Raw genomic sequence first — 15,584 nt, forward strand, 5'->3', positions numbered from 1 at the left:
ACGGAATATCGACCTAATGAGCTCCTTATCCACGGCGTTCAGCGTTCCCATCCTGGTCTGTGTCTGTTTAGACATGGTTCTAACGTAAAATAAAATAAAATGGTATACAAATTCAAACGTAATCAGACTTAATGTGGCTTGGTTGCTGAGCTCCGCAAAATCAGCCAGCCATGCATTGCTGATCGGAACCGGAAGTTCAGCTCGTATGCTTGAAGAGCTTCCATCTCCTAGGGTGCAGGGTTTCTTACTTTTCTTCAATGTTTCTGTAATCCAATTATCCACTTCACGGGGGATTGGCCCATGAGTTTTACCATTGCCCTATTGGTCAGCTTCACCTGCTTCCCCCTCCCACGACAAGGAAGTTAGGGTTGGATTTTGGGAGGGATTTTTGTTTTACCATTTATTAATGACGTGAATCGATGTGTATTGCATCAAATTAATTGTCTTGTTTTGCGTTTTGAATTAATGTACAGTATTGATCCAGATCAATGTATCGCTAAGATCCACTATACCTCGCTAGTGACCATCAGTTATACTGAGCAGAAAGACCGAAAATAATAGAAATACACAAAGTGATCTCTAATATACCATACATCACATCTAATTCATATAACATAATGGCAGATGCATGTTCTAACTATCCTCAAAGGATGTTGTATATTTTGTGATAGTTTCTACATTATAGTATGGTGTAAATGCAGTGTAAGTGCGTACTTCCTCTGATGTAAAATAGTGTGAGTCATCCAACAGACATTGGCATGTGTTTACAGAAGGCTGCTAGACGTTGGTCACGACTCACAACCGAAGAATATTGCTAACTCCAGGGAATGTGACTAAGGCAGGGCTGAGAGCATACATGATGATTCAAAATACAGCAGTCAGTTCCAACCAAGTCATTTGATTGGACAAGTAGTATAACAGAACTGGGACTTTTAACTGTATGCATCACTCCGCCGCACAGGTGTTTTATTAATAAATAACCATTAATTTGACATCGCCATCCCCCCCCCTCAAGCCCAAACAGTAGTTTCAGCTTGTGCCGAGAGGGAGGAGGATAGAGCCATGGCGTGTTTCTCCAGTTATTTTGAAATGTCTTTGGTAACTTGTAGAAGATAACAGAAAGGCAGGTTGAGAAGAGAGGTAAAACAAATCCAGCAGTCGTCCACCGGTAAGAAAATGCTTGTCTTCAGGTTGCCTGGCAACGGTCAAAGTTCAAGAGCACAGTTGTGGAACTATTTGTTGGCGGAGCGAAATAAATGATTAAATAAACAAACAAATCATAATCTGTTGTCTCTTATTACTGTTAACCAATGAATGGCGACTGTCGAACTGTTGTATAAAAGCAACATCACACTCGAGGTTGTGCTGTTATACAGAGTATCAGCACGGCTGTGATTATCTTTGGTACTCGTACTGATATTCAGTAAAACGGCACTCCCTCTCGTGTGATATTGCTTAAATATACAAAATACAAACATGTGTTGCTACCAAAAATACAGCCACCATAATAGAGCTTTCACCACAAAAAAAACTAAAAACAGTTCACGAGGTCTGTGGATTAACTGTTCAGTGATTTCTGGAAAGAGACATTGTTGAGTTTTTCCGATGGAGCTTTGGAGCTTTGAGCACCACAAAACAATTGCTATTTAGCTCCCAGTGTGTTTGAGTAACAGCACACAGCTCTCCGGGTAGAGACTCAAAACCTCGGCAAGTCGTGCCGCAACTATTTGGATAGATAAACAGCGGTCCAGGGAGGAGGAAAAACATGTTGTATTTTGGTATTTTGGGTGAACTTCCCCTTTAAGATCCTCTCCTCCTTAGAAGCAGCCACAACCTTTTGAGTCAGAGAGGGCTTACGCAACTGCTGGTTAGTGGGTCACACTAATCAACATTCAGTAAATCCTGAATTCTTAGACGTAAAATATGAGATGGCTGTGCTTTGTCCTCCTAGCAACCAAAATTACATTAAGCGTTAGTGTGTGTGTATGTGTGTGTGTGTGTGTGTGTGTGTGTGTGTGTGTGTGTGTGTGTGTGTGTGTGTGTGTGTTAGGGTGACCAGATGCAAAAAGTCCAAAAGTGGGACAACAGTAAGATTTTGGTGGGACAAAGTGGGACAACAGTACGATTTTGGTGGGACAAAGTGGGACAAAGTGGGACAGATAGATAATGTACATTTTTGTATTAGAATAACTGCCATGGTCTTCACTGAATAGATTTAAATCAAAGGTTAAAGGTTAAATAAAAATAAATACAAATTAAATACCACCTAACATCTGTTTTAAATATTCAAACGTCATCACTTGACAGGAATGTCTTGTGTTTGATATTCCCTGTTAACACAGAACTAGGGAAAACAGTGTAGTATAATACAAAAATAATAATACAAATAAATTGTGTTTCTATATTAGAATAACTGCCATGGTCTTCACCGAATAGATTTAAATCAAAGGTTAAAGGTTACCACAGTCGGCTGACCTGTATGAATGGGAGTGTTGTACTGTGTGATAGACACTTGTTATCTCAGCTGCAGTGACCTTGTCCGTCTGGCTATCATTGTTTGGTTTAAAAAGAAACGTATCCATAGATCTGGATGTTTCTTTTTGGTGAGCCACTTTCAAGTGAGACTCACGTCCACTGTGGCGCTTCAAGTTGTATTCGCCTCCATGCGCAATTGAAAACGAACTATGACACAAAACACAGAAAGCCTGCTGCGGATTGCCTGCCATCTGCCTCACCCAGTCATGTGTCGTTTGCCAGTCTTGGTTGTAACTGCAGGTCCGTTTCTTTTTACTGCTTTCCATCTTGAACTAGTTCGCTTGTAATGTTGTTGTCTTTTTTTTGACCAATCAGATTTGCGATATGAGGTAGCGTCACGACTCAGTCTCAGTCACATCACAAGCAGGCAAGCAGCATGCTAAAGTACTATAACCAATCAGAGCAATGTGTGTGGACAAGAGGCGGGTTGCTACGTTTACTGTCTGTAGGGAGGGGCTTTTAGACGCATGTTTTTTTTGGCTTCGAAAAGAGGGACATCCTCTCAATATGAGGGACGCGGGACATTTGGTCAAATGGTGGGACAGTACAACCAAAAGGGGGACACCTGGTCACCCTAGTGTGTGTGTGTGTGTGTGTGTGTGTGTGTGTGTGTGTGTGTGTGTGTGTGTGTGTGTGAGACACATCTCTGAGCAATTGGGTGGACTAGAGACAAGGGAGGTCAGGCGGGGTTAGACATGGCAGGACAGGTACAGGAATAAACAGGCTACAAGCAAAAACGATGACTGACTGGGTTAGCTGAGAATATTGTTTTATTTTTGTTGTATTTTGTTAATTTTTCTTGTCATTATTTGTAGTTTCTTTACTTTTATTTTCACTAAAGGGTTTTTAGGCAATTCTCCTTCACATTTCTTTGTGGGTTATATTGTATTATATGTAATTGTTTTTATATGTGTAAATAAACAAAAGAAAATAAAGGAATGCTTAATTGTTTCTCCCATTAACCCCTTTCTCACATTTTGAACGTTCATCTGAGAGTCTGTGAGCGTGGATGAAGAGCGCATGCTAGATCCTAATGTGAAAAACTGATTTTATGTCTGCACTTTATGTGCTCATTTTATGTCTTTTTTCTTTTGTGAAGCCATTTTTGTATGGTGCTATACAAATAAAGTTGATTGTTATTATTATTATTATTATTATTATTATTATTATTATTAAATATTATTATTATTATTATTATTATTATTATTATTATTATTATTATTATTATTATTATTATTATTATTATTATTATTATTATTATTATTATTATTATTATTATTATTATTATTATTATTATTATTATTATTATTATTATTATTATTATTATTATTATTATTATTATTATTATGCTCTTACAGGTTACAGCCACTCTGACAAATGTTTTAAATGGAGATGTTGGACAAATTGTAAACATCTGCCTTTTCCTTTGTATTTTGGACTATGAAACCCACCCATCATGGACTTGTGAGGATTCCAAGACAGGCTACACTTTGGTGACTAACGAAAAGTATATTCAAGCCAGTCACTAAAGTTTGGCTGAGAGAAAAGGGTAAGAAAAAAAAAAGAGGCAAAAACTAACAAAACGTAAGTGCTTAAATGCTTTAACATAATATGTTAATATATTTACATTATATTATATTTTATACAACGGCATGCAAATTTCTCTATTCTGATTGGCTGAAACAGTCAATTTACACGTATGTATTCTTCACAATTCCACGCTCCTGGTCCCAGGACCCGCCCACAACCGAATTACAATCACTCCGCCGTGCGGATTTTTAGGAAAAAACAAGATGGCGGACAATAATCTTTAACAAATGGATATGTTGATAGCGTCATAACGACTAAATATAAACCGATTCTGTCACGGCGAATGTCTTAGTTCTTTAAACAATGTTGGATGATGTAATTGATGGGTCATGAGTCATTGTGGAACAAAATAAAAATCGCGCGGATTGATTGATTGATTGATTTGCATTTTCTTTTAAATTTTTCTTCTCCTTTCTATAGAAGCAGCTGGGAAGTGCGCTGTTTTAAGTGAGGGTGGACTGAATGGATATGTTGATAGCGTCATAATGACTAAATATAAACCGATTCTGTCACAGCGAATGTCTTAGTTGCTTAAACAATGTTGGATTATGTAATTGATGGGTCATGAGTCATTGTGGAACAAAATAAAAATTGCGCGGATTGATTGATTGATTCATTTGCATTTTTTTTTCTTTTTTTTACCTAGTTTCAAGCAGCTGGGAGGTGCACTGTTTTAAGTGAGCATGGCCTATTTAATTGATTGATTGATTGATTGATTGATTGATTGATTGATTGATTGATTGATTGCTAATTGTATTACTGTCTGCCTGGTTTCCAACTGGTTAAGTTTAGGCCCTCTTTCGAAGTTGGTTAAGGTTAGAGTTTGTCTTTAGAGCAGGGCGATAGACCACCAGCCCTGGTACCAAACTCTAACCTTAACCAACTTCGAAAGAGGGCCTAAACTTAACCAGTTGGAAACAAGGCGGACAGTAATAAAATTAGCAATCAATCAATTCAATAACCCACGCTCACTTAAAACAGCGCACCTCCCAGCTGCTTCTATAGAAAGTAGGTTTAAAAAATATATATATACTTTTTCCCCCCTATAGGGCAAGGAAAACTTTTTTTTATTTGTTTTACCTACTTTCTATAGAAGCATCTAAGAATGCAGTTCTATAGAAAGTAGGTTAAAAACTAAAGAAAAGTTGGATGTGTTAGTTGGTTGGATGTCTAGGTGAAAGACAGTTGGATGTGTTAGTTGGTTGGATGTCTTAGTTGAAAGACAGTTGGATGTGTTAGTTGGTTGGATGTCTTAGTTGAAAGACAGTTGGATGTGTTAGTTGGTTGGATGTCTTAGTTGAAAGACAGTTGGATGTGTTAGTTGGTTGGATGTCCTACTGAGAACAGTTGGATGCACTTCCGAGCTGCTTCCACATGGAGGCAACTTCTCTTTTTTGTTGTTGTGGGAACTACTTTTTCTGGCGGATGGTTTTTTCAATAAATCTTCGATTAATGTGTGTTTATTGTATAGCAATAATGTTGGATGAATGTGCCAGTTGTATAAAAGCATTACACCACTTGTAGTCGTGGTTTGTACCCCTAGGCATGGTTTATTTTTCACAAACCACTCCTGCGCGTGATGTAACGCTTAAATATATAAGTGGATCCCCTAAATAGCTAGGTGTTAATAGCCCCACATCTGACACCAAATGTGACAAGACGGGCCATACCTTTCACCACTCTTCCAGGCAACATGAGAGGGCAGCGGGAGTGGGTTATGTGGCCCCTCTCTCTTGTTTGCCAGTCTGTGCCCTCTGACCTGCCTCAGGGGAATGTCTGGTCCTGCTCGGCTCCACGACAACCAGAGAGCGGGAACTGAGGGAGGCCAGGTTCAGTGGAGGTCATAGTAGTAATGGTTTTACAGTGGAATCTGTAAGACACCGTTAACCCTTAACTTGCTCTCTCTCTCTCTCTCTCTCTCTCTCTCTCTCTCTCTCTCTCTCTCTCTCTCTCTCTCTCTCTCTCTCGGGCTGTGGAGAGCATCCTGACTGGGAACATCACTGCCTGGTTTGGAAACAGCGCTGCCCAGGACAGGAAGGCCCTACAGAGAGTGGTGCGCTCAGCACAGTGTACTACGGGTATTGCACTACCACCCCTGCAGGACTTATACAATAGGAGGTGCAAATCCAGAGCCTGCAGAATAATGAAGGACCCTCACCACCCCAACAATAGCCTGTTCAAGCTGCTGCGGTCAGGCAAGTGCCTCCGCATACACGCAGCAAGAACAGAGAGACTCAGGCTCCGCTTCTTTCCCCAGGCCATCAGAACATTGAACACTGATCTCTACACACACAAGCACACATGAACACACACACCACACATCTGCACTTTCTCACACACAATCACACCACAGGTCACTTGAATCTTCATGAGAAGAGGTCACTTTAAAGGAAAGGAAAATCATCATCATTAGGTGGCTTCTTCGTTCCGAAGGTTGCCTATCACTCTCCAACCCATTCTGTCCCCACTTCTTCTCTCCAACTCCGTGACTCCGCCTCTCACTCCGCTCCAATCACAGACGTCGTCTACCCAGCCTCTTCTTGGTCTTCCACTTCCTCTCTTTCCATCCACCTTCCCCATCACCACCTTCTTGAACATCTCCCCGCTGGATCCTCTCAGAACATGCCCGCACAACTCCATCTTTCTCTTTTTCAACCTCTCCAGCAGCTGTCCTCCTTGCATATCCGCTCTTCTCAGTACCTCCTCATTATTTTTTTTTTATTATTTTTTTTGTCTTTTTCCCCCTCCATTTTCCTCCGATTTTCTCCCATCCCAATGTTAGTCGTATGCCAATTCCCAGTCCCTTCCTGGTCGCTGCGCACTTACCCCCCACAGTCAGATCATCTGGGAGAGTGGAGGCTACCACGTGCTTCCTCCGACACACGTCCAGCCAATCACCGCTTCTTTTCACCTGGCAGCGCGGATTCTCATCGAGAGGGCGTAGCGTGTGGGAGGACCACACTATCCCCCTCGAGTCCTATCCGCGCTTAGCAGGCGCCCCGACCGAACTGTAGGAGTCGCTGTTTACAACGACCCGGACCCACCCCGCCAGCTTCTCCCACCCTCTAATACAGCCAATTGTATTAGTGCAGACGGCCAGCCAAGCTGGTGACAACCCCGGAGCTGTGAGCTGGATTCGAACAGGCGAATCCAGCTCACAGCTCCGGGGCTGGTGACGAACGCAATCTCCGCTCGGCCACCTAACCGCCAGTACCTCCTCATTCTTGATCTTATCCTTCCATGTTATCTTCAGCATCTTCCTCAGCGTCCACATTTCAAAAGAGTCTATCATCCTCTTTGCCTCTTCATTCAGCGTCCATGCTTCTGCTCCGTATGAAAAGACTGACATAACATACGTTTCCAAAATCCTGGTCTTCGTTTTCCAACTTATGTTTCTTCTCAATAATTCTTTATGGTTCCAGAATGCGCCCTTTGCAATTCCGGTTCTTCTCTTAATGTCCACGTTAGCTCTTCCACCTTCACTGATCCAGCTTCCAAGGTACTGTACATGTACTCCTTCACTTGTTCAAGTTTTTCTTCATCCACCTGTATTTTACAAACAGTTCCTGGTGTTTTTTCAATGATCATTACTTTAGTTTTCTTTGTGTTTAGCGACATTCCATAGTTTTTGCATTCAACATTCAGCTTATTCATCATGTCCTGTAGATCTTCTTGACAGTTACAGACTATAGCAGTGTCATCCGCGTATCTTATATTGGTGATGTTCTCTTCGCCAAGTTTTACTCCTTTCCCTCCTCTCAGACCTTTTTTCATCAGTGATTCACTGTACATATTAAAGAGTACAGGGGACAAGATGCATCCTTGTCTTACACCCTTCTCCACCGGGAAGTCTCTTGATTTCTCCTTTCCTATTCTAACATTAGCCTTCTGCCTCCAGTATAAGTTGGCAATTATTCTTCGGTCAGAAACTGGTATTTTGAATTCTTCCATTGTTCTCATCAATGTTGTATGTTCAACTCTGTCGAAGGCCTTCGTGAAATCGATGAAGCAAATATACAGCTTCTTCTGTTGGTCTATCGATTTTTCACCAATGATTCTGAGTTGGCAGATTGCATCTCTTGTTCCTTTTCCTTTGCGAAAACCCATTTGGCTATCCGAGAGCTGATGTTCAATTATGGGTTCTATTCTGTTCTTGATGATTTTCAGGAGTACTTTTGATGCATGAGATATCAAACTGATAGTCCTGTAATTGTTGCATTCTGTGGCTCTTCCGGTCTTTGGGATCGGAATGAACATTGATTTTAGGAAATCATTTGGAATATTTCCTGAGTTATAGATGTTGTTTACCAGTTTCACAAGGAGCTCGATGCATCTGTCACCAGAATTCTTAATCAGTTCAGCAGGGATCTTATCCTCGCCGGGCGATCTGTCCGTGGCCAGTGACTTCACAGCCTCTTCAACTTCTTTTTTCGTGATGTGGACTTTTTCTATCTCTTCTAGACTAATTCCTGTGTCTGATGTTCTGTTCTGGTCTTTGTATAGTGTTTCCACATACTCTGCCCATCTATTGATTATTTCCTTCTCGTCAAGGAGCAGTTTTCCTTCTTTGTCTCTGACATGGAATAAGGGGCAGGTAACTATAAGATTTATTCTTCTTCCTGCTCCTTTTGTCCATGGAATGACTATTTATGATTGTGTAATGAAGAAACTATGATTGTATGATTCCATGTGGCAAATAAAAAACTCTGAACTGAATCTGAACACCTTGGGTTGTTTTTTTCCTCTTCCTTGTTAGTTGTTGGATCTTGTTGTACATGAGAGGGTTGTGCTTCTTGTCTAGATCTTCAATTTCCTTGCATTTTTCTTTGTAATACTTCTCTTTTGCATCTCTACACATCTTCTGTACTTTTCGTTTTGCTCTGTTGTATTCAGTTTTTCTGTCTGCATTCTTCATGTCTGCTCTCTTTTTCATCTCATCCAGAATGTCTTTCGTCATCCACTCTTGTTTCTCAACTTTTTCTGGTTTACCACAGATTATGTCTGCAACGCTTCCCAGTTTTTCTTTCAGTTTTGTCCATAGTTCTTGTGGATCTTCAATATCTGCTAACTCTCTATTTTCTAATGTTTTGTTCACTTCGTTTCTGTATCGTCTCTTCATGGTTTCTCCTTTCAGACTATTCACATCCCATCTTCTTTTTCTTGACGGTTTTCAGTTTGATCTTCATTTTCATCACTACTGGAATATGATCTGAACCACAGTCTGCAGATGGTCGTGCCTTAGAGTTTGTTATTCCTTTCTTGTATCTGTGGTTTATCATAATGTAATCAATTTGGTTTCTAGTGTTTCCATCAGGAGATCTCCATGTGTGTCTTGCAGATTTACATTGTTCAAACCAAGTGTTGGTGACCCACAATTGGTTCTTCCTGCAAAAATCCACTAGTCTATCTCCTCTATCGTTTCTTATACACAGACCAAAAGGTCCGACAACACCATCAACTTTTTCTTCACCTACTGTAATTTGGCGTTGAAATCGCCCATGACTATTTCCAAATCTCCCCATTTCTTTTGGTCTTTCATTGCTCTCTCAATATTTTCATAAAAGTTGTCTATTTCATCATCCTCAGATTCTCCAGTTGGTGCATATGCTTGTGTGATGCATACACTTGCTGGTGTTGCTTTCATTCTCAAGGTGATAATACATTCCGATATCGTTTGATAACTTTCCACGCTTTTTGCTGCTTTCTCAGTCAAAGCAAAAGCTACACCTTTTCCATGTTGTTTTCCACCCGAAGATATGATTCTAAATGATTGTCCAGTTGGTAGGGTGTATCTAAAGTCATCTTCTCCTCTCCAAAATGTTTCAGCAATTCCCAATATATCTATAGCTAGCCATCAACACTGAGGAAGGAACATAATTGTTCCGAAACATGTTTGTTTCAGGCTGCCATTAAATATACCAAAATCTGTGAGTGCTGGTCCAAGCGTATTGCTTTCTTTTTCTATTATACTCGACGGGATTTCAGCACCCAGTGTTATAATTTGTGAGAGCAGTCTATCTTGACTTTTCCAATATATCTATCCCCATGGTATCCATCTCTTGTAGGACATTCGCCAATTTTCCAGGTGTTCGCAGGCTCCTCACATTCCAGGTTCCCACTTTCCAGAAGGTAGAGCAGTCACTTGTTGACGGTACAAAGGTGCCTGCTCTCTCACACTCAATCCACCGGGTAGAATAAATGTCTTGATTAGGGCAGACATTTCTCCGTTTACCAGTAGCGGTTTTTGTTTGGGTTGTACTCATGATTTCCAAAAGGGGGCTGATAGGAGTCGGCAGGCCCCCAGAACTACCAATCCAGTATTTTTTGTCGAGACACCATCTCTAGCCTTTGCCAAACCAATGGCACTGCAAGGCAGCAGGTTCTTGGTTCCTCCGCCTTCCCATTCCTGGTCCGCCGTTGACCTACCTGTAACCCCAGGTGGGGAGCATAGGCGGCGCGTATATAAGGCCAGGGGAGGCTATGCCGACCCAGTCTGCGCATTATTATAGGCAGCCTAGGCTACGATATTGTGTGCGTGTGGGCTGCTGCAGCCCGGTGGTGACAATACGCAAAGGGTCGGCCAACCAAGGTGTCAATGGCAGTAGGTGTGGTGGCCGTTTAACATTCCAGACTGCGGGCAGTAACCAATCACACCGCATCACCAAACTAACCGATGCCAGTCTGGTCTTCAAAACCCTCCAAGGTCTAGCCCCACCCCCACTTTCCGATTGTTCACCTCCAGGTTCGCGTGTAGTCTTTTACCAACAAACTTGCAGTTCCGCATTCGGGTTCAGAACTGTTGTACCGGGTGGCGTCTATTCGCATCCTAACACTAATTTCCATTAAGGACAAGTACATTTAGCAAATCAGCCCTCTCCGTGAGAGCTCCCAAGACCTGGAACTCCATTCCAAGTTACATGCCGCCTGGGCATAACACTGGATCACCTGAGGCCAAGGGCTTGCTCTACGAGGGCATGATGAGACTGAGTCAGAGTTAATCAAACCGTGGAAACTTTTTAGAGCTACTATGTACATTGTTTTCAAAGCATGATGAGATCCAAATTATGGAAAACGTTTCCTTCATTGCCGTCGGCACCGCAACTTGTGAACGGCCTTTCCCAATGAGGCGCATCCGAAACTTTTGCTGCATTAAGGTAAGACAATGGTTAATCATATTGGATGCCTTCATTTGAACAATTAATTTGCACTATATGAAATGAGTGGGGCTCGCTGTAGTAGCCTAGATGTGGGTGTGACATCAGAACCTGGACAGCACCGTTTGCGTGCAAGCAAAAAAGAAAAATGTTGCGAGCTACGCGCGAGTTTCATCCGATCTATAGCCTACCCTAATGTCCAGCTCACCCGCCGCCTATGGTGGGGAGCCTTTCAGGTGCTACACTCTTGGCTAGGGAGTGACCTGGAGGTAGCGGATCTAAGGGGTAACCTCATTCTGGTCCCCGGGCCGAAGCCTCTTCGCCGGATGTCTTTTTACGTCATACCCAGGTCACTTTCAAAAAGGTCACTTTAAAGAAAAAGAAAAAAAAACATAACAATGTTTTTGTATAGTATAGTTAGGATAGCATATAGTGACATAGGGCAGAACTGTATATTGTATATAAAGTGTACATAGGACTCATTGCCTTTTGTATTTTATCTTAATTTTTATCATGTCTATTTTATTTTATTTCTATTCTATTTTATTCTTTTATTCTATTATTATTATTTGTATTTTTTGCACAATGGAAGCAGGCATGGCCACCTTCATTTCACTATTATGTATTGTGTATGTATGTGATAAATAAACCTGTTGAATCTTAAATCTCTCTCTTTCTCTCCCCCCCCCCCTCTCTCTCTCTTGTAAACATACCAATAAATCCTTGTTTCATACCAATAACTAATGTACGAGAGAATAATAATATGTACATACATAATATGTATGGAAAGTGTGGCAGCCATCACTTTAGGGTGTCGGATCAGGACACTATTTGGTGTGGAAAAGAGGAGATCTTTAGAGTGCGGTCTAAAGGTTCAGGAGGTTCATCTTTCTCAAAGAGAGGTACACAAAGAAGATGCCCAGAGCTGAGGGGAAGGAGGTCAAGGAGAGAAACCACAAGGGGAATAACAGCGAGCCAAGCATTCTGTTTGTCTTACAGCTGGTGGAGGAGCAAGACGGGGAGATGCCAATGTCAATGGGAGATGCAGAGTGCGAGAGAGAGAGAGAGAGGGGGGGGAGAGAGCCAGGGTGCAAGTGCAAGAGAGAGAGGGAGAGGGAGAGTGAGTGGAAAAAAAGAAATTGACAAAGGAGAGAGAGAGGGGCTAGTTGTTCAGTGTGTGTGTGTGTGTGTGTGTGTGTGTGTGTGTGTGTGTGTGTGTGTGTGTGTGTGTGTGTGTGTGTGTGTGTGTGTGTGTGTGTGTGATAATAGAGAATCTGGCATAGACAGCAGTGGTGAACCTAAGCTAGACATAGACATCTATCCAGATAACAGCTAGCATACAGATTGATTGATTGATTGAAAATGTTATTAACAGATTGCAGAATGGGTACAATACAGTACAGCGCAATACACACAATTGTTAAGGGGATGCAGACCAGAGAAAGACTTTCGTCTTGTTTACATCAGGGTCCCCCATTTTCAATTCATCATAACATATATGACATAGAGGCGGCTACGTGGCGTAGTGGGCAAGGCGCTCGCCACGAATGCAGAGACGCTGGGCTCGCCTGTTCGAGCCCAGCGCTCCACATTGCTTTCAGTTTAGCTGGTCGTTCATACTAATACACATTGGCCGTATTAGGGGGTGGGAAACTGATGGGTGGGGATCGGGCGTTGTGGACAGCGACTCCCACAGGTCGGTTGGTGCGCCTGCGCAGTAGAATCAGGAAGTGTCGGGGGCAGCGTGAGCCTCCCACGCGTTACTCCTCGCCACTGAGAGATCGAGCTGCGCAGGTGAAAAGATGCGACTGCTGTTACCTCAAGTACCGGAGGGGACTTGTGCTATGTATGACTTAGTCCACATTGCAGCCGGCTTGTGGGAGGCAAGAAACAGCGTTCGTGACAGGGGAGGGTTGAATTGGATGATACGAAATTGGGATGGGAGAAAATATAGAAAATGGGAGAAAAAGTGGATAAAAAAAAAAACATATATGACATAGATGAGATACAGGTCGACAGTACTGTTACATCTAGACATTTATGACATACCAGATATACAGTACTGTTTATGAGTACAGAAAGAGTCTAAAAAGAGAGTATATACATTTGAGGGGGAAGAAACTGTACATTGGAGGAGGTTGGGTAGGTGGGGTGGGAAACTGTACATTGGAGGTGGTTGAGGGTGGGGTGGGGTTGGGTAGGTGGGGTGGGGGGGGGGGGGGGACTGTACATTGGAGGGGGTTGGGTTTGGACATTTACAGGGGCCAGTTTCAAATTGCAGTCTCCCATACGTAGGTGCTCTTTGAGAGTGGTTTTGAAGGTGGGTAGTGATTCACATTCCTTTACAGCTGTGGGTAGGGCGTTCCACATTGATGTGGCATAATTGCCAAACGCGTTTAGTCCCTTGTTTGAGCCGAATCTGGGTTTAACATGATTTGTGGAGCTCCCTCTGGTGTTGTGGTCGTGGTATTCACTGACCTTTGGGAAGTATTTTGACATGTACATGGGTACCTTAGTGGTGTAGTGTATCTTGTAGACCAGGCCCATTGCAAGTTGCTGTACTCTGTCGTCTACTCTAAGCCATCCTAGGTTGTCAAAGTGGGCAGGGGTGAGGTGGGTTCTAGGAGTAAGGTCAAGCAGTAGTCTGACCAGTTTGTTTTGTGATGTTTATAATCTTGTTTTTAGTGCCTTTGAGGTGCTTTGGTACCATGAGGTGCAAGCATAGTCGTAGTACCCTTGAATGAGTGCTCCTGCCAGAGTCTTCAGGGTATTCTTGTTTACCATAGAGGAGATCCGGTACAAGAATCTAGTTCGTTGGTTGACTTTTTTTTATTACATTGGATGCCATTTTGAGGAAATATTTGCCTCTAGGATGGAACCCAGGTATGTAATTTCATCTTTCCTTGTGACAATATTGTCACCCACTGTAACTGAGAAGACGTCGGTCTTGCTGAGTTTGTTATTTGAACCAAAGTGATAGTTTGTTATCAGCGAGCCAGGTGCAGATTCTGCCTAGTTCCGAGCTGAGGGTTTTTTCAACCTGTAACTTGTCCTTGTCAGAGACCAGCAGGGCTGAGTCGTCCGCGAACAGGAACAAGTTGCAGTCACAAGCTGACGACATGTCATTTGCATAAATTAGGAACAGTAACGGTCCTAGTATGCTTCCTTGTGGAACACCACAGCTCACTGGGGGGGGGGGGGGGGGGGGGGGGGGGTAGGGTACCGTTTACCTCCACCATCTGTTCTCTCCCCTCCAGGTAGGATTGCATCCAGCTCACTGATTAGACTATCAAAACCAATTGCTTTTAGCTTGTCAATCAGAATGGAGTGATTGACAGTGTCGAAGGCCTTTTGTAGGTCCAGCATGACCATGCCGCAGTATTTGCCCACATCCACCTCTTGTTTGATGTGGTCATTTAAATAGAGAAGGCATGTGTCAGTGGAGTGGGATGTTCTGAAGCCAGATTGGAATTCGTGGATTAGATTTTTTTTCCGCAAGGTACTTTTCGACCTGTTCGTATACTATTTTTTCCATGACTTTTGAGATGGAGACAGAGCTAGCCATCATGCTCAGTAGCTAGCACTGTTAGCAGAAGGTCCTGCTGTGGGTTTCCTCCGGGTACTCCGGCTTCCTGCCTTCCTACCACACCAGAAGACATGCATGCTATACATATAGGTACTGTATATACTCCTGCTATTGACCAAGGTACTGGCGTTAAAACTGGAGTTGGTCCCCTGGCACCGCACTGTGTGGCTGTCCACTGCTCCTAAATAGTGAGGATGCATGGGTCAAACGCAGAGGACAGATTTCCTAGGGGTATAATAAAGGTACAGCTTAATTTAACTTGGTCTTGACTTGACTAAATATGAACACTAACAGTATAAGCATGAATTCCCTTAACAATTGTGTGTATTGAGCACCCATTCTGCAATCTGTTAATAAAGTTTTCAATCAATCAATTTTCAAGGAATATTAGACTCACACTTTCATGGACACACACACACACACACACACACACACACACACACTTTCATGGACACACACACACACACACACACACACACACACACACACACACACACACACACACACACACACACACACACACACACACACACACACACACACACACACACACACACACACACACACACACACACTAAAGAAATGTTCATCTGACACCAATGTGCTCCAAGGTAGGAGAGGTCCTCTCATGGTCTGCAAGCCTTGGCATGTCCTGCAGTCAGTGAGGACACTGAGCATGACCAAGCACACAAGTCAGTTTGTATAGATAGTCTATAGTT

Source organism: Notolepis coatsorum, assembly GCF_963971535.1.
Source record: "Notolepis coatsorum genome assembly, chromosome: 19".
In the NCBI taxonomy this organism is placed as follows: domain Eukaryota; kingdom Metazoa; phylum Chordata; class Actinopteri; order Aulopiformes; family Paralepididae; genus Notolepis; species Notolepis coatsorum.